Below are 21,423 nucleotides of genomic sequence, written 5' to 3'. Positions count from 1 at the left end.
TCGGGTGTCTTTCTGCTCTTCCTCGTACAGAGTTCTCCTTTTCAGGAGTCCTGCTCCTCCTTAGGAGTCCTCCTTCTCTTCCTCCTCCTCAGAAGTCCTTTTCCTCCTCCTTCACTTCCTCCTCAGGAGTCCACCTCCTTTTCCTCCTCAGGAGTATTCCTCTTGCTCATGAGTCCTCCTCCTCCTCTTCCCCTTAAGGAGTCCTCCCATCCTCCTCCTCAGCAACCCTCCTCCTCAGCAACCCTCCTCTAGAGTCCTCTTTCTCTTCCTCATGAGTCCCTCTCCTCCTATGGAGTCCTCCTCCTCCTCTTAAGGAGTCTTCCCCATCCTCCTCCTCCTTCTCTATAGGAGTCCCTTTCCTCAGGTGTTCTTCTCCTCCTCTTCAGTGATCCTCCTTCTCAGAAATCCTCCTCTTCCTCCTCAGGAGTTCTCCTCTTCCTCCCCCTCCTCCTTCTCCTCAGGAATCATCATCATCTTTCTCCTCCTCCTCCACCTCCTCCTCAGAACTCCTTATCTTCTTACTCCTCAGGAGTCCTCCTCCTCCTCAGGAGTCCTCCACCTTCTCACGTGGTCTCCTCCTCCTCCTCTTTAGGAATATTCCTCCTTCTCTTCCTCCTCTTCAAGAGTCCTCCTCCTCTTCCTCAGGAATCCTCCTCGTCCTCTTCAGGAATCCTCCTCTTCTTCCTCTCAAGAGTCCTCCTCCTCTTCCTCCTCTCCTCAAGAGTCCTCCTCCCCTTCCTCCTCTTCAGGAGTCCTCCTTCTCCTTCTCCTCCTCCTCCTTACCACCAGACAAAAGGACATCTGCGAATGTTCCTTTGCCTTGGGAGACTTTGGTTTAACCACAGAAAAGAGGTATCCATTCTTCAAGATAATGTAGAACCTGAACTGCCAGAATCAGGCACAGTCTCTGACACAGGCTGGGCCATAGCCAGAACTGCATCTGCTCACAACTGCAGTATTAGTACCTTCTCCAGAACTTTGAGAGACCTCTTCCTTCTCACTCCATGTTTCCTTTGTTGTCCATTTGGTCCATTTGCTGCAGTAGCTGCATTGCACCCTCAGCCTGACTGGTTGCTGTTCTTTGTTCAAGGTTATATCCCACAGGTCCCCCTGTAAGAAACAGCAGCAAGAACAGAAACACAAGCTCACTCTCTCCACACTCCCTGCATACCCAACGGCAGACCCTGAAACGGAGAGATGGGTCCAGACTCTGACTGACGGGACACCTGGGAGCTTTCAAAGAATCAGTGCAGACTGATTTGGAGGTTCCCATCTCATAATCCAGCTCTGAAAGAGCTACGCAGCCTAGCTCTGTGGGTGGGAAGTCGTTATGCAGGAAGAGAGTCTCGGCCAAAATCATCGGTGACCTAACCTCACGTGCTGGGAAATACCAAACACGATTTTTAAAGGAAAACTAATACCAATGTAATCCTTGCAGCTTTTGATTTAATATGACCAATTGGAATGAAACGATCCAGGAATTCCTTCCTTACAGAAACTCACTTGGTTACAGCCCATAGTAAGGGCTGCTGGACTAAACTCACACTTACTTTCTTTGGAGGAATTCTGTGTAGGAGACCAGCTGGAAGCTAACACCAAGGCTCACTTGTAACCCCTGGAACAAAGAACTGTTTTCTCAGAGGGTGCAGACAAGGACAGGAGACAAAACCTGATAAGGGAGCAGGGGGTGGAAATCCCCCGAGCCTGTCTGAGGAACTTCTCAGACACTTGCAGGAATGGGGGATGAATCCCAGGAAGGCTCTGGTGAGATAAAGGAATGCAACAAAAGACATTATTCACCCTCTGTAGAGAGTTAACTGGGCCTGGCCTTGGGGGAAGAAACATGCTGAGTAAGATAAGCACCAAGAGAACAAAGACTGCCAGAAAGTACTTGAACTATGGGTGAACTATCCTAATTAGCATGTTAACCACCCGTGGACTGTCGTGGTTTAACCTGGCAGGCAGCCAAATACCACGCAGCCGCTCACTCACTCCCCCCGCCCCCCCAGTGGGACCGGGAGAGAATCGGAAGGGTAAGAGTGAGAAAAACTCGTGGGTTGAGATAAAGACAGTTTAATAGAACAGAAAAGGGAGAATAATGATAATAAATAATGATAGAATATACAAAATGAGTGATGCACAATGCAATTGCTCACCACCCGCGCTGACCGATAACCAAGTAGCGATCGGCACTTCCTGGATCACGCCTACCGTTCATATACTGAGCATGACGTCACATGGTATGGAATACCCCATTGGCCAGCTGGGCTGGCTGTCCTGATTATGTTCCCTCCCATCTTGTGTACCTAGCTCAGTCAGTAGGCACGGGAGCTGTCCTTGGACTAGGAGGGCACTCAGCAACAACTGAAAACATCAGTGTGTTATCAACATTCTCCTCATACTAAATCCAAAACACAGCACTAGGAAGAAATTTAACCCTATCCCTGCCGAAACTAGGACAGTATCCACCCCTTATTCCATACCATTTACGTTATGCTTAGGTCTCACATTTTTCGATACCTTTCAATTAATCACCACTATCTTTTTTATATATATACATATATAATACATATACATACATATATACATATAATACATATACATACATATATATACATAAATATATATAAATGTCCATTGAGTTCCTTTAGTCCACAACTTTGGGCTCCATCTGTCATAACAGTCTTTCAGGGCCAGAAAGATGGTGTGTGGTGTTGGGCTGTTGCATCCTGAAGCCAGTTCTCATTTCGGTACTGCTGCACTCGTCCAGTTCTATCATCGTTGCACTTTGCTCAGTTTCGTCGGAGTTAACCACCCACCAGCAGGAAAAGCCCCCTACCCAACAAAGCCCCTTCCTCACTGAATATGCGCAGTAAAAAGAAAGGACACTGCAACTTTAAGTGAAGAGGCGGCACACAAGAACCAATGGAAGCAAACTACGGAACTGCCACCGCAGCAGAGGGGCAGTTTGTAGTGAACGGTGGACATAAAAGGGGAAGGCAAAGTGCCAGGGGGTGGGGGAACTTCTGGACGAGTGCTCCTACAGACCAGTGACCTCCCGTTGGCGGGACCAATGCTGGAACCCGGACCGGTGATCGATCTCTCCCCGTCTCTCTCTCTCTCCCCCCCCACCTCTTGCTCTCCTCTTCTCTCCTTCTTTTATTCTTCTACCTTTTCTAGTAAGTAACGCAAGGCATAAACCCCTTCAGCTGTGGCGAGCAATAAGTTTTTCTGCTACCCAATTATTTACCAATGAGCCTAGCTATACGGTGATGTAGTGGATACAGTTTGTTAGGATTTGTTGCTTAAAAGTTAGGTAACTAGCAGGTGTTGTGTCTGTAGGTATGCAGATAAACTGTGTACCTTGGAAGCATTGTTAAGAAAGGAACAGGGAAGAGACATGAGATTCTGTGGTTGAAATGATGTAGATGGGTTAGGAATGCTTTATGAGTAGATAGGCCGTGCATTCGGTAAATAAAAGAACCTTGAAACTTGGTACTCTACGTAAATTAGACAGAGAAGCTAACCTTGTAGGGTAGATAGGGAAGGTAGACTGGAATAAGCCAGCTTGTTACAAGTGAAAAACATGTAAACCAAGCCAAGGCATAGACGGAGCATGCGTAAAGACTGAGTTCAACCTCAGAGGGCACTGTGATGAAGACTATCGACGACCACCAGAGGACCCGAAAGACCACCGAAGGGCGCATGCGTCAGAGACTTTTGCATATGTTAATGAATTCCGGGAAATGACATGAATATTTAGATTATTCCTCAGAAATGTAATGAATATGTATATTCTAATTGTATTTAACCCCTGTGGTTACGTGATTTGGCACACACGCTAGGTGGAGCGACCCCCTGTGCGTCCAGCGCTGCAATAAAGAATACCTGCTTTCTAAAACTCCAAATTGAGTCTTAGAGAGTTTGTTAGGAACGTCTTCGTTTCAATGGAATAAAAGTCTTTGTTTATGTATAGACCTGGAGTGTCGTTTCACCTTAATCCACACCGAGGGAATTTACGAATCTGAGTCACCTCTCCCTCCGCACAGGCGGGACGTGACATTCTGAAAGGAAAAGTTTTGGGCTTACAAGAAGATGAGGGCTGTTTCACTACAGCAGTTTATCTGTGCAGGCTGAAGGTAACCATGCAACTAGGAGCACCTGAAATTGCAGGCCATTGTATATGCAGTGAATCCCTGCAGAGCAAATATGCTGGGATTGGCCCTTTGAAACCAGTTCTACAGGAGCAAGAAGTATGCCCTGGCCATCTGAGATTGCAAGCAAGCCCACAGACCACATTTGCGTAAAGGCTCAGCCAGTTGCGGAGAGGTCCAAAAGGTTCCTGAAATGGGGGCAGCATGTCATCATGCAGAAACAGGCAGAAATCCAGGTATGATGCAACTGTTCACCTCCCAAGGAACAGGGGGAGAAGAAGCTGTTCCTTTTATACTACCAGGCAACTTCTTCTGTGGACAATCCCAAGAGGAATGAGTTTGCCTCCTTGGAAAATACTCTCTCCTAAGAGTTGGAGAGGGAAAAAGGCCAGGAAGGCGCTAGGGTGGCAGGGATTTGAACTAAACTTAGAACGGGTATCAGTATCCAGAAAACGGATGAAATGCACTGGGACATTTGGGAGGATGGGCAACAGCCGGGAGGAGGAGAACAGGGGCGTTAGGGAAGAACCTGTGAGCTAAAGGGTCTGCCGAACAGCAGCTCTGTCAGAGCAGCCTTTTAGTCTGTGGGCTAAAAGAGAAAGAATCTTCCACTCCTGCAAGGTCTTTGGAGAACAGTGGGTTTAGAAAGCAACTGCCAATCCCTCTGGAATGATCCTGTCGTAAATCTGCCTCCCGATGCCATAGTGAGAAAAGTCATGACGCTGTTCAAAGAAGAGAGAGGTGCCTGCAAGGCCATCTGCACAGAGGAAGGACACTGGTGGGGGGTGGCAGGTACTCACACCGAAGCCAGTGTCAAGGTGTCAGCACCCACTGTTGGCCCTCCATGGAGTTCTGCACGAAGGGGCATCTGAGGTAAAAGAGGACTGGAGTCTTGAAGACAAGGCAAGGGCATCCTTCAGGCTCATCTCTGAGAGGCCACGCTCACCCCTAGAGTTTGTAGCTTGACAGTCAGAAAAGCTTGTGTCGTCTCCCTCTAAAGCTCATCCCTTGGCTAAGTTTGATGAGCAGGAATCAAAAATGTCTCCATGCAGGTGATGCAGGTGAAAAGGGAAAAAAAATACCTGAAGGCAGTTTTATGCTTGCCACTTTAAGAATCCAGGACTAAGCAGATGCTCTCGTCTCCTTCTGAATATTCTGTAGCTTACTGTTTCAAATCCATGCTTTGCTTTACTCATATGGTGAACACACTCAGCTCCAGTTCTAAAAATAAGTGAAATAAGTAAGAACTGAGCTTACAAAAAGTCACAAAAAGGAAGCAACCTTGTAAATGGCTACTCCAAGTATTTCATTAGAAATCAGGATTTTAGTACCTCTAGCCAACAAGATCTATACCCTTAATCTATATTCAGACTCATGTTTCAAAGTATCACTTAAAAAACAAAAATATGCACTCATTCCAGTATTAGGCTTTCTGCTTTTCTAGAAAAATCAACAAGCAGTTAAAGAGAAAAAAAAGCGTTACATAACACGGAAAGGGGGATGAGCAGCAAGCTGAGCGAGCTTGCAAATCCTACATGGTTACTGACATAAAGAGACGGGCAGGTAGCAAAGAACCATAGAAAGATCTTACAAGAGTGGGTCATTGTCGCAAAATAGTAGTTTTGAGGCCGCTTAAAGAATCACTGGCAAAGGTATCAGCAAAAGTGATTTTAATAGGAATTTGTAAAAGCGCAAGTTAACAGAATTTGATGGCAAGGTTCACTCTATTACTCATTACATGGATTAAGTGTACACAGGGAAAATCGTGTCAGAATTGTATTGGAATGATTTATAGAAAGACCGAGGACAAAAGGCTAAGGGAGACCCTCCTGTTGAGTCACGAGGTTCAGAGAAGACCCGGCTGGATCCAACCTTAATCTCAGACTTGGACAATGGCTGGTGTCTAATACAAAAAGGGTAAGGAGACCCTCCCGTTGAGTCACGAGGTTCAGAAGAGATCCAACTGGACCCAGTCTTAGTCTCAGACTTGGACAACGGTTTATGTCTAATACAGAAAGGGATAGGAAGGACCTCCCATTGGGTCACGAGGTTCAGAGTAGGCGCCTTTGCTTTCTAAACTCCTCCTCAGAGAGGAGCCTAGGTGCGGCTGGATCTACCCCTAGTCTCAGACCTGGGCAACGGATTTATACCTAGGGGTTACGTGTGTTTAGCAGCAATTTAAAGTTTTGAGGTAAATCATAAGATTCTAACAATATTTAATCATTAATCAATTTGGCAGCTATAGAGTAAGGTAGTCAAGTTTACTACAAATACTAAAACAACTTAACTACAGATTATACTTATCATTGATTATACACATAAACACACAAAAGATCTAGATCAATTTATATATATATATATATGAATATGGTACCAAAGCTAGATAAGTTTACAAGGGTATACCTGTTAAAAATCCGCCTCAAGTCTCGTGAAATAGTCACGTTAAATGCCTTGGCATTTCTCAACAGGCGAAGGGTTGAGCCCCGAGGAGTGTCTTGGCCGAGGAGTGTTTCAGCCCAGGTCTCAGTGATCCTCCGAATCGCACAAACTCAAGAGTTTGCGAACTCTGAGAGGCGTCCCACTCAGAGGGAGGTTCTGGGTGCAGCCCGCTGCGGTCCAGGAGAGCTGAGATGGTCTCACTAAGGACCACTGTTTAGAGTTCGTCAGATGACTGGCTTTAGTCATCCGTGACAATTCCCAAGATCTCATCAACAATGGTGCCATTCCCCTCAAATTACAACTCAGAGAAGTGTGTCAGGGAAGTGATGGATTATCCCCAACCTTGTCCCCCACCTGGGTTAGGTAACGAAAGTTCTGGGACGGCCAGTGCTGTTCCTCACTCCTGCCGTGCAGGAGTTCTTGGAGCAGTCAAGGGACACTTCACTGCCCAACTCGTTACAGGGGGGCCAAAGTTTATCAGGAGTTCCTGAGGTCGTAGAGTGACACTGGGAAAAAAAAAGGGGGGGCAGGAAGGAACGCACCACCACGGTCACGGAGCAATAAAATGGCAGAGGAAACTCTGTACAGAGAGGTACAGAGTGGGGATGCACGTGGGGAAAAACAATCCTGGCTTCACACACAAAATAGTGCTCTTTGAGCTGACCAGTACCACTGGGCAGTGACACCTGGAGATTCTGATAGCTCAACACTCAACAGCACCCCAAGAAAACCCAAATCCAAATCCTCCATGAGGAATTATGAGCAAAAGAGCTTGTCCAAAAAGAAAAAAAGATCAAGAGGTGGTCTGATTACAGTAGACAAACTCCTTCCTGGGGGCGGGAGGGGGGGAATGCTCAGACTGAATGAGGTCTTCAGTCTAACAGAGTACTGGGAAAAAAAGGACAGAAGGCTTGAAGTTGATGCCTCACCAATTTAATTTTGAAATCAAGAACACACTTTAAAATGATTAACTGTTTTAATCTTTTCTGGAATAGCGTAACTGCTGGGGCAAGATACAGGACTAAGAGAGAACTGCCAGATTGCATCATGAAATAACCCTTTCTGGCCTTGTATTGTATGAATCTACAACTCATGTCTTGGCTAAAAGAGATTAGAAAGCATTTGAGATCCTGGTCTCATTCTTCACTCATTTCCAGCAGTTTTAGACTGGAAACTGATGGGAGGCGGGGTGGCAGGGTGAAAGGACTACATTTGTATGAGCAGGAAAAGAACGGGCTTCAGCCTTCTCCCGTTACAATCTCTGCATGAAATACATTTGGGAATTGGGTAGAATATAAGGCAACAAGGGAGATGAATTGACATGGTCTGCACATTGCCATAGGAGGGGAAAGGTGAGCATAAACACTTCCGATCACAACGCTGCATCTGGGACTGGCTGCCACGGACTTGTGAATATTAAGTACAACACAAATTTTCTTTTTTTAAAAGCTACACTCTATGAAAGAAAGACGACTGCTAGACTGTTACTAATATTGGGCCTGCCTCTGAAAGGCAGTCAAGAACGAAGCTTGAAGTTCGCCATCACGAGCTAGCGTTGCACCCTCGTGCTGAAGGCGGCCAACAACATCCTGAGCTGCATTAGGAAGAGTTTTGCCAGCAGCTCGAGGGAGGTGATCCTTCCCCTCTGCTTCAGGGCTGCTGAGGCCAGACTGCGAGCTCTGTCCAGACTGGGCTCCCCAGGACAAGACTGGGGAGAGCCCAGCAAAGGGCCACAAAGATGATGAAGGGACTGGAGCACTTTTCGTATGCAGAGAGGCTTTGAGAGCTGGGACTGTTGAGCCTGGAGAAGGCTCAGGGGGGATCTTATCAATGTACACCTGATGGGAGGGAATGAAGAAGAGGGAGCCGGGTTCTCCTCAGCAGTGCCTTCTGGCGGGACAAGAGTCAAAGGGCACAAATTGCAAGACACGAAATTATATCTGAACATAAGAAGAAACTTTTTGACTACAGCTGTGGTCAAGCACTACAACCAGTTGCCCACTGAAGTTGTGGCGTCTCCACCCTTGGAGTCCACTCAAAACCTGAGGGGACACATCCTGGGCAACCTGCTCTGGGTGAGCCTGCTTGAGCAGGAGGGGTTGGCCTTGATGATATCAAAGGTCCCGTCCAACCTCAATGATTCTGTGAAATCCAGAGATAGAGATCTACTTTGGAATCACCGCGAGAAGTTTAGTTAGCAAACAAACTGACGGGAAAGATGCGTGATAATCCTCATGTGCACACACAACGTGCAATTCCATGAGACTTAAAAGCACTTTGAAAACAGCAAGCTCAAATGTGTTTTGCTGTCAGCCTCAAGCTGAGAGGCAGCATTCATCAGCCGACTCAGAGGAACAGGCTGGGAGGCAGCTAGAAAACTGTTCCCAGTTCTTCCCTTGTCATCCCCGGCTCACGTCTGCAAGTCAGTGCACTGCTTTGTCTAGTTGCCGAGTTCTCACCCTGCTGTGATTCGACAGATAATGTTAACACGAAGGCGTTAAACAGGAAGACCTCTAGTTAATGGCATGGGAACCTGAAAGTATATGACTTTTCTCCAAATATGGGCAATGCTGCTTAGATTCTGTCACCTACGGAAGAGAAGGAAGAAGAAAAATGGGGCAAAGGATCACTCAGGAATGAAATATGAGGAAGGTACAAGAGACATTAAAAATATTGGTATGTGCCCTGGAAGACTATTTTGTCGTCAACTGACCTGTCCACACCCGACTGTGGGCATGAGGTCCCTGGTCCGACTTCCACTCTTCTCCTCTTCACTGTCTCTTCCACTGCAGCACCTTCTGACACTTCAGTTCTTCTCTTGACCTTCAAAACATTGCAAGCTTGGCATTGATAAAGTTTGATTTTAACTTTGCTATTTTAGAATAAAATTCAGAGTTAATATACATTCATAAAAAAATATACACTCATACTTTTCATACAATTCGCAAAATTGTTCATGTTTATACAATGAAAACCAAAAAATGATTCGGGAATAAAAGATTAGCTTCCTTATTCAAACTGAGAGGCCACCTAGAGAATTATGCTCAACAGTTTTAAACAAAAACCACTGCTTTCCAGCACATCCTATTTGCTCCATCTTCAGAGGAGAGCCTCTGAATGTAACTAGCAGGAATGTAATGCTAGCAGAGATAGAAAAATTCTTTTGGGGAATTTGGACAGGACATCTTCACTAATTCACTCCATCTTCAGACACTTACCGTATTGAAAACAAACCTATCCTGAGCTCTCATTAAACAAAAACTTTCCTAAGAAGCTTAACTTTGTTGTTTATCACATATACAGCACCTAGGAAACTACTTAATTATTCAGAAATATCAATCTCATACAGACTTTCACAGTGAAGAAACCATTGGACAGCTCAGCTCAGACTTGTAGAAAATAGATCTAACTGAAGCCAGCGGGGCTCGCAGGTCCTGAGGCAGGGCTTCCTTCAAAGTCTGCTGGAATTGACAGGAAGATTTCTCTCAACTTGGATGGTTCTAGGTGAGAATTCCGTGCCACTTTACACTGCCTGACTGACACCTAGAAATAGCAGAACTGTAGCATTGCCCATATATATATCCTGCTTCTCCAGATTATTTAGAATTAAAAAAAAAACAAAACCAACAACAAAACAAAACCACACACACACCTTTCAAGCTCATAACTGGCCTTGTTTACATCTTTACCTGTAACAGACGTATTATAAAATCTGGTGAATATTTAGACTGGACTTTCTTTAACCAACTTAAAAGTAGATTTTTGCATTGCACCTCACTTTTTGAGGACAAGATAAACTACTTAGAAACAATGCTGGACTTGCAAATGATATGTTGGAACTGAAAAACAGCAAATACAGCTCTTTCAGAACTAGAATTCCTGGCTATGAATACCACGTCGATGGGATGGGGACAACTGCTTTTCTTGAGGAAGTTGAAGGAGTCTTCAGAAGATAAGAAGGAAGTGAAGAACTGTTAGCATCACTCTGTGTTTTGGGCACCAGGTGGAAGATGCAAGGACATCTGGAGCACAGCCTCCAGAGAACATTGGCCAGCTAACCTCTGATCCATACGTATTTTCCTGAAGAAAAATCCCTGCCAACGGAAACTGGAAACATCAGTGCCTGAAAGCAACAGCACGTTATGCTGCGCATAATTTTAGAATAGAAACGCCGTACAACTATCTGGGGAGGGTAATTAAATACTGGAGCAAGGTGTACAGGGCAGTGAGTGAATTCTCCACATTTAGAAGTTTTTACATCCAAACATGGTATGTTTGATAGGGGATGCTACACGCAAACAAACGGGTGAGATTAAGAAACGACTAGTTGTCTATTTTATAAAGAAGACCAGATTACCTACTAAGCAGTCTTAAGAAAAACAGCAACTTTTCTCAGGGACCAATAATCAGAACAGGAAATAGTCAGAATAAACACGCGGTTTTCACAACAGAGGAGGTTAAATGTAGAGTCCCACAGAGGTCTCAGCTGGGGCCTGAGGCTGTTCAGGGAATTCACAGAAAACCCGGAAAATGACACACTAGTGAGGTGACAACATTTGCTAATTACACAAAAGACATTATTACCATTATTACTATCATTATTTAGAAAAGCAAATGCATTCTTTCATTAGGAAAATAGAAACAAAGAGTGTGAAGTTGAATGTCAACAAACGTAGTCAAGCACGAGGAAGAAAAACATGCGTTCCATATACATGTGCTGGCTCCAGCCTAGCTACTGACATTAAAGAACGAAGGTTGGGAGCCACTGGGCATTGCTTCATAAAAATACTAGCTGAAGAATCAGCAATGGTTGAAAAGGCAAAGAGAGATTCAGGAAATTTTAGAAAAGCAATACAGGACAAAAGAGAACACCTTGTTGTGCCCTATTTCAAATCCACAGCCATACTGCACGCAGTTTTGCTCCCTCTAATTCAAAGACACAGCAGGTGAAGGGAAAGGGAAAAGCAAGACATAGATCATAGATGTTTCCAGAAATTATCCAAACATAACCATAGCGACTTACCACAAGATACGTTTTGCTGAAAGGAGTGGAGTTCTAGATACACAGTGCAAATGTAGGGATAAGGCACAAAATGGACATTCTCATGTTTGAATCTCATCTTTGATACTCTCTCCCATTTACTCAAACCTGAGAACAGCGATAGGACTCAAGAACACAGCACTAACATTTCAAAGGAGCAGCAGTCCTGACAATGTCTTCTTGTAAGGCTTCAGCAGTCATACCAACTGAACATACGGATAAGGGAGCAATCTGTCAATATGAACTTTGTGAAAAACCACTAGTAACATATGACAAGAAACATTCAGCCAGGTGACTCCCACAGCGGGTGATGAACTAAGAGTTATGCTACAGCCCGACACACAGATTGCAGGACAACTCATCACGCCAGGCCTCTGAACTTGCAGTTCGCATCAAGGCCCAGTGCTGGCTGAGCATGTGGATGGACTTCCAAGTCCTAGAAATAGACCTTCGTGAATCAAACACTCCTCAAGCACACAGGCAAAACTGGCAAACCAAGCAGAGGCTTCGTTTGTTTGGGTGCTTCCTGTCTGACGATGCTCTTGGCTACTTTCTCTTCCTGGCAGGAACAGGAGAGAGTTGCTATCGTACATACCAGCCTCTGACAGAGAAAGAGGATGACCTCCTTCTCGCCTGTTATTACGAGCTGTGGCAATAATGCAGCCTTCCAAGACTGGAAGGGAATGCCTTGGAGGCGGAAACACGTGGGTGTTCATTACTCCTGGGCACCCAGAACCACAGGAGGTGATGCCAGAGGGCCTGATCTGATTCACAAATTGACACACCTTACGACAGAAAAGGCTTCTCATTCAACTAACTTACTTTTCTCTTCAACAAGAGCCTCAGGAGAGTTACTTCTTAACCCTTTACACTACAGCAACTACAATAGGAACAATAATTAACGGTTACCATTTCTTTAATTTAATGATTGTCAATTCAAACCAATAAGCTGCAGAATATGCAGCAGACACGGCTAAGTTCTGTCCAGTTGCACAAGCAAGAAGAAAGAGATGAAGGCTAGCCGGGCCCTTGATGCACTCTGATGAAAAAACATCTAGAGGGAGGAGGAGCCTGTAGTAAAGCTGCTGGCCAGAATAATCCAGCCTCAAACGTCTCAGCACGTACATACCAAAAGTGAAATCCCCAGGAAACTACACTCAACAAAGCCTGTGCATGCCAATATTCGAATATTAGCTCCATATGCCTATGCTGTGCAATGGCACAAAGCTTTTACAGCGCTGCCTTTTGACAGCAGGCCAGACTGACGGCAGCTAAACGCCCCTGTAAACTCTAGGGAAGAAGGAAAAACTCTGGTGATTGGTCTCAAAGGAGTAAGGGGGATGAGCAAAATAAGGCGAATACTGTGTGGAGGACATTTGCTTCACTTTTATTTCCAGACTTCAAAGACTACATTGAAGAGGGGACCAGGATAACTGGGTGACAGTCCTGCAGGCTTTGTGTGTCCAAAAGCCTGTCTGGTCTTCCAACTATCTCAGCCCAACTACTTCTCCCCATAAAACTCACTCTGTGAGGTGCTTTTTGCTCCTCTCAGCCATCTATGTTGGTGCGTAAGCATATACTCACATTTGCTCCCACCCAAGAAACAACTCTTATACTCAACATCCCTCCAGGCAACGTAAGATTTCATGGGAACACTATCCTGTTCTCTCAAGTTCAAGCTCAAACTTCTTCCTGTACAGACTGAAGACGGCCTTGCAGGTACAATCCATCCCCAGAGGCTCATGGATATGACTTAATCCTAATGTACCTTAGAAGAAAACTCCTGCAGTCTTCTCTACTAGTGGGCCACTGTTGCTGAGCCTGTAAGGAGCGTTTTATGTTGTATTAACCTTTTTAAGCAGTGCACTAGCTTTGCTTGCAATCGCATTAGGTGGGCTTCCTGTGATTTTATATATACACGTTCATTTTCTCTGGCTAAATCTGATTTGGAATGCAGGGGTGTTCATCTGAAAACACTGCAAAACACTCTTTTCACATCAGTTCTCTCTCTGGTGAAAGCAACAACTGAGGAGGATCTTCAGCTAAAGTAAAACTGCAAAGCTTAAAGGTGTCATACTCCAGCTAAAGATCTGCACGCTGCTGGACATGAATGTTGAATTAAGCCATGCCCAACAGATACAAGTCATTGAATCTTTTCTTTTATGAGTAGGAAAGAAAGGATACACGGAAAGATAGTGAAGCGGTCTGTAGAAAATGAATGTAAATCATCAAAATTTCCAAGGATTACTTGAACGCTTCCTGGAGAGGCCAAAAAAAGAAATGAAGGAAGAATATTAACACTATAGCCACAATTCCACTGTCAAGGACAGTTTCAAGGCTTTGGAAAAAATTAAAATTACTTTACAGTTTGCTTGAATCATGGAAGAGCAGGTTGGTCACAAAGTAATGGCATCATTAAAAGAACATCCACTGGTTCCACTAGCTCCACAGCTATAAGGAAAGCATGTGCAATTTAGCATTAGATTAGCCTCTGTCAAGCTAGCTCACCAGTACTGCCATGGCTCCTGAAAAAATAAGAGGGTTTGACAGCTGGTCAAGCCTGAGAAGTTAAAAGCAGTGGTCAGGCCTGGGGCTGAAAGAGAAACCATGGGATTCAGAATGAATCTGAACAGGAATCAGAAAGGAACGGGGTGCAACTAGCTTGACAAAGAGGGGTTTTCATTTGTCCAATTTTAACAGTCAATAGCTTCTTGGAAATATTTCAAATAAAGGCGTTACTCGTCTACGCTAATTCTGCCTGTTGATGACATCTTTCATTTACGTCTTTTTTTTCACCCTCGTACTCTCCAGAGAAGTTCCCCATTTCTCACACTTGAAATGTTGCATTTGACAAAATGTCCTCAGTCCCGTAACAAACACAAGATTTGCTCAGCCTAACATTCAGCTAAGGTCCCGTGGAGCTGCTTCATCTCCTACCTCTAACTCCTTGACAGCACTTCCAGTGTGGTCGAGATCAGGAGTGCTGTGAAACAGAGAGAGTTAGCCCCACACCAATCAAAAAGCAATGGAGGTACATTCATTGCAAGAGTTTAAACAGCAACAGAACATCATTCCCATTGCACAGACAAAATACTTAGCAGGCAGGTGAATTCCGAATTTATTGTACGTAAAAAACATCCATTATTCCACAAGGACTGTTTCTTGTGAATTTTCTGCCCATTTATATTTTGTGTGTCTGAGGATACAATGGATGAGAGATCAGATGTTTTCAGTCGATCCTCAGTAACACCTAGGATTGGTTTTTTGACAAGGTGCCCGCAAACCAGCACCTTTGTCTTCCAACCTATCGCGATTCTGCTCAAGGGCCTAGAAGGCGGCACCGGCAGGACACGTCTCTTAATGCCCTCCACGGTGCAAACCTGCAGAGGAACGGGCCTTCGCAGCACTGGAGTCAGGCCCTGTGGTGCTGGGAGTTGTGTACTGCCCGCATCAAACTTTGTTCCCAAATATTAACTACATCTTTTGTAAGCCATCTTCTTAAAAGTTGTTTGCTGCTAGGTATCGGCCAACAATAAAATGCACAGGGAGAGAGAACATCTTAAAGAAAAAGACGTCTGGTATATGGTCTGGTAGGCAGCCATTCTCATATCCTCCACATTCCAGGTCCCCAGCCAGAACCTGGTTAGAGATGAGGACCCTCCTTCCTCTTTAGAAAGGCGCTCTCCTTGCCTGATACAGAACAAGTTAATGAAAGGAATTACACAGCACGCCGCAGCAGCAGGACAGATATCACCCACTCAAGACTTACGCTGTGGTCATGAAGTCTTCATGAAGCAGCAGGGAAACTAAAGGACGATTCAGGAAGGGACTTTGCCGTGGTGACGAGGAAACAAGGGTGGAAAGAATGGAAGAAAGCAAGGCACCATCCAGGGTTTCATGACAAGGATGTCAGACCTGCTATCTTACTGTGGGGGATTCACCGGTTGGGTTGGGGGGGGCTTGGGGAGGACGGGGTGATTATTTTCTTTTAAGTCTGGAGTGTAGCAATGCAAAAACGGAGTCATCTTTGAGTTGTTAAAGAAGGGAAAAACCTTCATTGCTACCTGGTTTTCCCTGGGGATTCCAGAGACCTTCAGTGAAGATGACCTCACTCTAGCAAAAGCCTGCACACATGTGTAGATCATCAGCTCTATGATCAGCTGGGATCAGCTCTTGCAACTCTTTCAATGTTCTTTTGGGAACCTGTCCTCAGATCAGTCACCACCTTATTGTGGGGCAGGGAACAGGATTTTCACTTCCCAAATCCGCAGGCTGACTGATAGCACTGCTTTGGGCATAAGGCTATGTAAGCACTTAGGACTTACTCCTTTACTCTCTCTTACGAATTGGGAGTGAATCCACATGCTTTGAATAAGTACGCCCTATTCACCACAACCATGACACAACGGGGAAGAGTTTCACGAGTTGCGCTGTAAAAGGAGTTGCTTTTGCTATGTTTGACCATGTTGATGTGAAGACTGACTTGATGAGCTCACTACCAATTCCAGAAGTTATTATGAAACACAAAAGGTGCTGCAAAAGTCTCACGTCCTCCTCCCTCAAGTGTAACAATGAATTGCAAGAACTGATGTTGCAATGCACACACACCGTGAGACACGCAGGGGCAATGACAGACTGCCAAACTCAAACAAATGTAGTGCTCTCTTTACCATCAGGGGATCACACACCTGCAGGCTGTTCAGAAACGTGCGCACACTACTGGCAGTGCCTTCCAAAGGGATTACGCTGAGGGAAAGAGCTTAGTCACAGACAAGAGCAGCATTTCAAGGATCTTCTGAACGCCACACGACACCACAAGACAGACAACACAGCTTCCTCTCCAAAATCAACACAGAGAACAAAACAAGGAAGAGGGTTAATCCTCCTGGATCTGACACTATTCCAGCAAAATGCTAATAAGCAAAGCTAAAGAAACAATTGCATTTCAATTCACCCCAAAATAAAGTCATGCAACAGAATTTCAAAGAGCCAGCCTACTTCTACAAAGGAAAAGGGAGACCAGCGTTGCACGAGATTTAACGTAGCTTCACGTCTGGAGACTGCCTAATTGGCATGATGTTCATAGCACACTCCCTTCAATTCTTCTGCAGCTAACAACAGTCACTTCCAGAGTAAACCCAGGCTCTGGCAATGTCTGTGCACATCTGATTGCAAAAAGAAATCCACTCACACTCATGAAACCACTCTACTGGCAGATGCTTGAGTCATTCTCTATGGCATTTTAGCTCTGCTGCAACCTCACTGGCATGAAAACAGTGTTTTCGGGATGGCACAATGCTGTCCTGTTTCTCTGATGCAGGGATACTTGCTGACTCAAAAGGATCTCAGTCTTGGTTTCTGCATGGTCACCACCACCTGAAAAGAGATTTAACCTCAACAGCTTATAAGGCTTTCCAAAAGCCTTTCAGGGCATCGACCCTGAACTGCTGTCTGCTGATGATCACAGCCTTGAAGGATGTACACAGGGAGCCAGATTATGCAGAGCCACTGCTTTGGTTTTTTTTAATTAATATTTATGAATACTGTCATTATTAATTATTTATCACAGGCTGAGACAGCTCAGACCAAGTCTGAGCTCTACAGAACACTCCTTCAGCAGGACACAATCTATAAGCACCTGGTCTGGACTACTACCCTTAAACCTGAGCAGCTCCATCTCCTTTTGCCAGAGTAGCACAAACTTCTGTGATTACTATAGCCCACAGCCTCCAGGATTCGAGTCCTCTCTCAAACTAAAAGCTCCAGAGCTCCTTGAGTGAGCTGGTCAAGGTTCTGCCCACTCGCAAAAGCACTTGCCCATCATCTCTGCGTGTCTGACCAGCAGACACAAGCAGATTCTTCCAGGACAATACCCTCAGGGAAAGTCTCTTTTTCACCTCTAGAAGATCATCCTCCTTTCTTGTTTGGCATCTTCCCCACCTGACCAGACTACTCAGGACCCTGTGCTTCAGTTACTTTGCTGGCTACTAACTAGAACTTCCTATTTGAGGCTTACCACACAACCGTTACCTCCCACAACCCTCCTACTCATTGTCCCCTGCACACCCAAAGGCTCTTTTCCTTTCTCTTCCTTGCATGCCTGCGGGACCACAGACTAAAATACTCTCCCTTCATTCTCATTTCTCAGGCTTGACACTACAGTGCCTTCTAGAAACTGAGAGAAGCAGTCATCCTGAAAGTCCTGCTCAGCCCCTCCGCCTGCAGCAGAGGCACGGTGTTGTTTCAAAACAACAGGACAGGTTTGTCACAAACACATCTGAAATAGGAGTGGCAGCGGAAAGGGAACCTTGAGAGAAAAAATCCCGAGAGCACAACAAACATCTACTGCCAGCAGCCAGTGGGAGCTTCCAAAGCCTCTTCCTACACCCACACTTGAGCGCCAGATTGCAAGGCCAGCGAAAGGCACATTGCTAACAGCAGACAGCCCAAGAAATTAGTACATATGTTGAGTACAGAGCTCCAAGGCTGTACTGGTTTTGGCTGGGATAGTCAATTTTCTCCATAGTAGCTAGTATGGGGCTATGTTTTGGATTTGTGCTGGAAACAGTGTTGGTAACACAGGGATGTTTTCGTTCCTGCTGAGCAGGGCTTACACAGAGCCAAGGCCTTTTCTGCTCCTCACCCCACCCCACCAGCGAGCAGGCTGAGGGTGCACAAGGAGTTGGGAGGGGACACGGCTGGGGCAGCTGACCCCAACTGACCAAAGGGATAGTCCATGCCATATGATGTCATGCTCAGCAATAAAACCGGGGGAAGAAGAATCACAGAACCATTAAGGTTAAACCACTACGAAGGGTCTAGAGCTTCTCAGTTAAACACTTACAAAATCTGAAAATGCTGTCAGTAAAAACAGCTTCTTTTTCCACTGAAGCACAAAATCCACACGTGGCAGTGAAATAGGGGCATTTTTTACAGCTCAAATTACTCTCTTACGCCAATGCTCGGCCTGTGCAAGTGCAATAGCAACAGCAACTTTTAAGTGTTCACTTTCACGGCCAGTGAAAGAAGGCAAGAAACGAGGAGCCCCCAAGATCTGAATTTAGGGTCTCGTATTAACCCTCTGCTACCTGCAGTCATCAAACTGCAGGTTGACTTTTCAGCTTTAACGTGCTTACCTGTTGAAGTTGCCATACCGGCTTTTAAATTTGTACACCAGCCTGCCTGCATGAAGAAACCTCGTTTCAAGCAACGGACAGGTAAATGGTTTCAACATCTTTCTTTCTCCCTGAATGCCAGCCTAGGGAAGCAGGAGAGTCAAAGGTAAATTACTAAACCCCTTCACCACATCTCATTCTGTCATACGAGAAGAAAGGCTTACGTGCAGTTTTTGCTCGAGAGGACATTTGCAGAGAGAAGAGATTTCCTACCAGCGTCTCCTACCATCAGAGAATCGCTGATTCAAGTGCCCATTCCAAGACAGCAGGGTATTTTGGGGCAGGATCAGAGGACAGGCTCCGGGCTGGTGGCGGCCCCGCCTTCAGCTGCCCTGCTCCGGAAATGTCACTACCCACGCCCCTGAAGCTCTGCAGGCCTCTCGCCCCGGGGCTGGCAGGAGAGCCCGGGCAGGACCTGCCGCAGCCCCTGACCGACACAGGCTGTGAGGGTCAGCCCGGTGCTGTGGGTCCCGGCAGCCCCTGCGGGCACAGCACTCGGTTCTCTCCACACCCGCACGTCTCCCCGGTGCCCCCGCCGCCGCCCGACAGCCACCAGCGGCAGGCAGTCCCCTGCTGCCCCGCAGCCCCGGGGGCGGGCGGGAGGGGCCGGGGCTGGCCGGGCCTGCCGGGGGAAGGCCGCGCCCCGCCGCGGACGCCGGCCCAGCGCCCCGGCCTGCCGAGAGGGGAGACGACGACGCTCCTCAGCCCCGCTGCCGGCCTGCGAGGCCTCCGGGCAGCCCCGGCGCTGGCGACCACCGGGCAGCCCACCGCCCCACTGGAGGGGAGGCGCCCCCGCCACGGCCCCCGGCCCCGCCGCCCGCCCTTGCCTCAGGCGGGGCCGGGCCGGGGCTGCGGCCGCAGCGGAGCCGAGCCCAGCCGAGCCGAGCAGCACAAGCGGCGCCGGCAGAGGGCCGCGCCCCCCAGCGGCGCGGAGGTCCGCGCCCCGCCGCTGGGCGAGGGGCCGGTGCCCGCCCGGGGCGGGGGGTCCCAGCGGCGGTGCCCGAGCGGGGGCGGCTGCAGGCGAGGCCGGGCTCTCCTCGGGCTGCTGGCGGTGACGAGGGGCTGGCGGGCAGGACTGCGCTGCCAGGGTGGGCTCTCAACAGCTCCTTTTATTCCCTTTCTGCACCACAGAGCTCCCTGCTGCACCTCTGCTCGGGGTCACCGGGGCTGCCACCTCCCTCTGCTCCAGGTCCCCACGGCCGCGTGCTGCTCTGCACTGGCTGCTGCTGCTGCTGCACTTCAGAGGCAGCTGCATTTTGGGGCTTGGAGCACTTTGGGTTCCAGTGTGAGCCCAAAGTATCAGAGGAGTTGGCCTTTACCTTGTGGCAGGTCTTGCTACTGGTTTCAAAGGGTAGTCAATGTTAACTCTGGTGCCTAATGACAGTCCCTTGACAGTGGCCCTGGTAGCTCATCCCTTTCTCTCCCAAATTGCAATGATGTCATGTTTGCCTTTTCTTGGTTTAGGCACCTTTCATGCAAAGATTCCCAGAGATTTTTTCATTCCTCTGCCACACACACACAGCGGGATTCCTGGAGGGCCACAGAAATGCAACAGCAGCAGCGTTAGTCTCATCTGGGTTTTTTGAGAGGAAACTCCCTCTTAGAGAGCTGTCTTGAGCCTTTCTGGCAGCCACGTTTTACTTCTAAAACAGACACAACTGAAAAGCCCCAATGATCAGTGACCTAGGTGAGCAATGATCAAAAAAAGGCCACTTTTTATCCCATGAAAGCCTAACAGTGACGTTTGTAGGGAGAACAATGTCCCAATTAGTTCTCTTGTGCCAACCACAGAAACAGATTTTGGTACAAAAGAAGAGGCTTCTAATTAACTAAATAAAAACCTAAACAAACCACAAAAGCAGACACTGATCTGCCTTCTTGGGGCACGACAGTCAGAATGTCACTTTGCTCTGTAAAGGACACCCTTTCCATTAAAACGAAGGGTTCCTCCTTGATGAACCATGAGGCAGTCAGTGCTCACTGGCTTCTGACGGCAGCCCAGCCTGGGGAACCCAGCTCAGACAAGCGCTTGCACCACTTTGGTGCTTCTAGGGTGCGCCTGGACTCCTCCTGACTCTCAGGAAATGTCTATAGATCCCAAACATCGTTCTTGTAAAACAAAAAGATGGTGTTCATGTCAATCTACAGGGAATGAGAAGGTCTTAAGCTTCTGGAATAACAATTTGCATTTTATTATCCAAAAAACCAGTAGAGTGTAAGCAGAGTCAGGAGACAAACAAAGCTGACATGGAGCCTCGCAAAAACTGCTCCGGCCTGGCGAGACCCCATCTGCAGTACTGTGTCCAGTTTGGGGCTCCCAAACAAATACATTAACAAAAAGCCACTGACCCACACAAGCAAACCAAGTGGAGGCCACCAAGGTGACCAGGGGCTGGGAGTATAGGATGCATGAGGAGAGGTGGGGGGAGCTGGGTTTATTCAGCCTGGAGTAGCAAAGGCTTGTGGGGATCCCAATTGCTGCCTTCAACTACCTAATAGGAGGGTGCAGAGAGGACAATGCTGGGTTCTTCTTAGAGGTGCATGGTGATAGGACAAGAGGCAATGGGCACACCAACTAGGTACATGAGGGAGAAAAACTACCATGAGACGGGTC

The 21,423-nt window shown here is 46.9% G+C and overlaps 1 pseudogene; it reads right to left on the bottom strand.

Moving 5' to 3' along the window:
* Window positions 1-766: 766 nt before the first annotated feature.
* On the bottom strand, window positions 767-18,862 carry LOC142077518 (membrane-anchored junction protein-like; annotated as a pseudogene).
* Window positions 18,863-21,423: the final 2,561 nt, after the last annotated feature.

This window comes from Calonectris borealis, unplaced genomic scaffold (genome assembly GCF_964195595.1).
Source record: "Calonectris borealis unplaced genomic scaffold, bCalBor7.hap1.2 HAP1_SCAFFOLD_288, whole genome shotgun sequence".
NCBI lineage: Eukaryota > Metazoa > Chordata > Aves > Procellariiformes > Procellariidae > Calonectris > Calonectris borealis.
The sequence above is the reverse complement of the archived record's forward strand: the minus strand, read 5'-3'. Positions and strand labels throughout refer to the sequence as shown.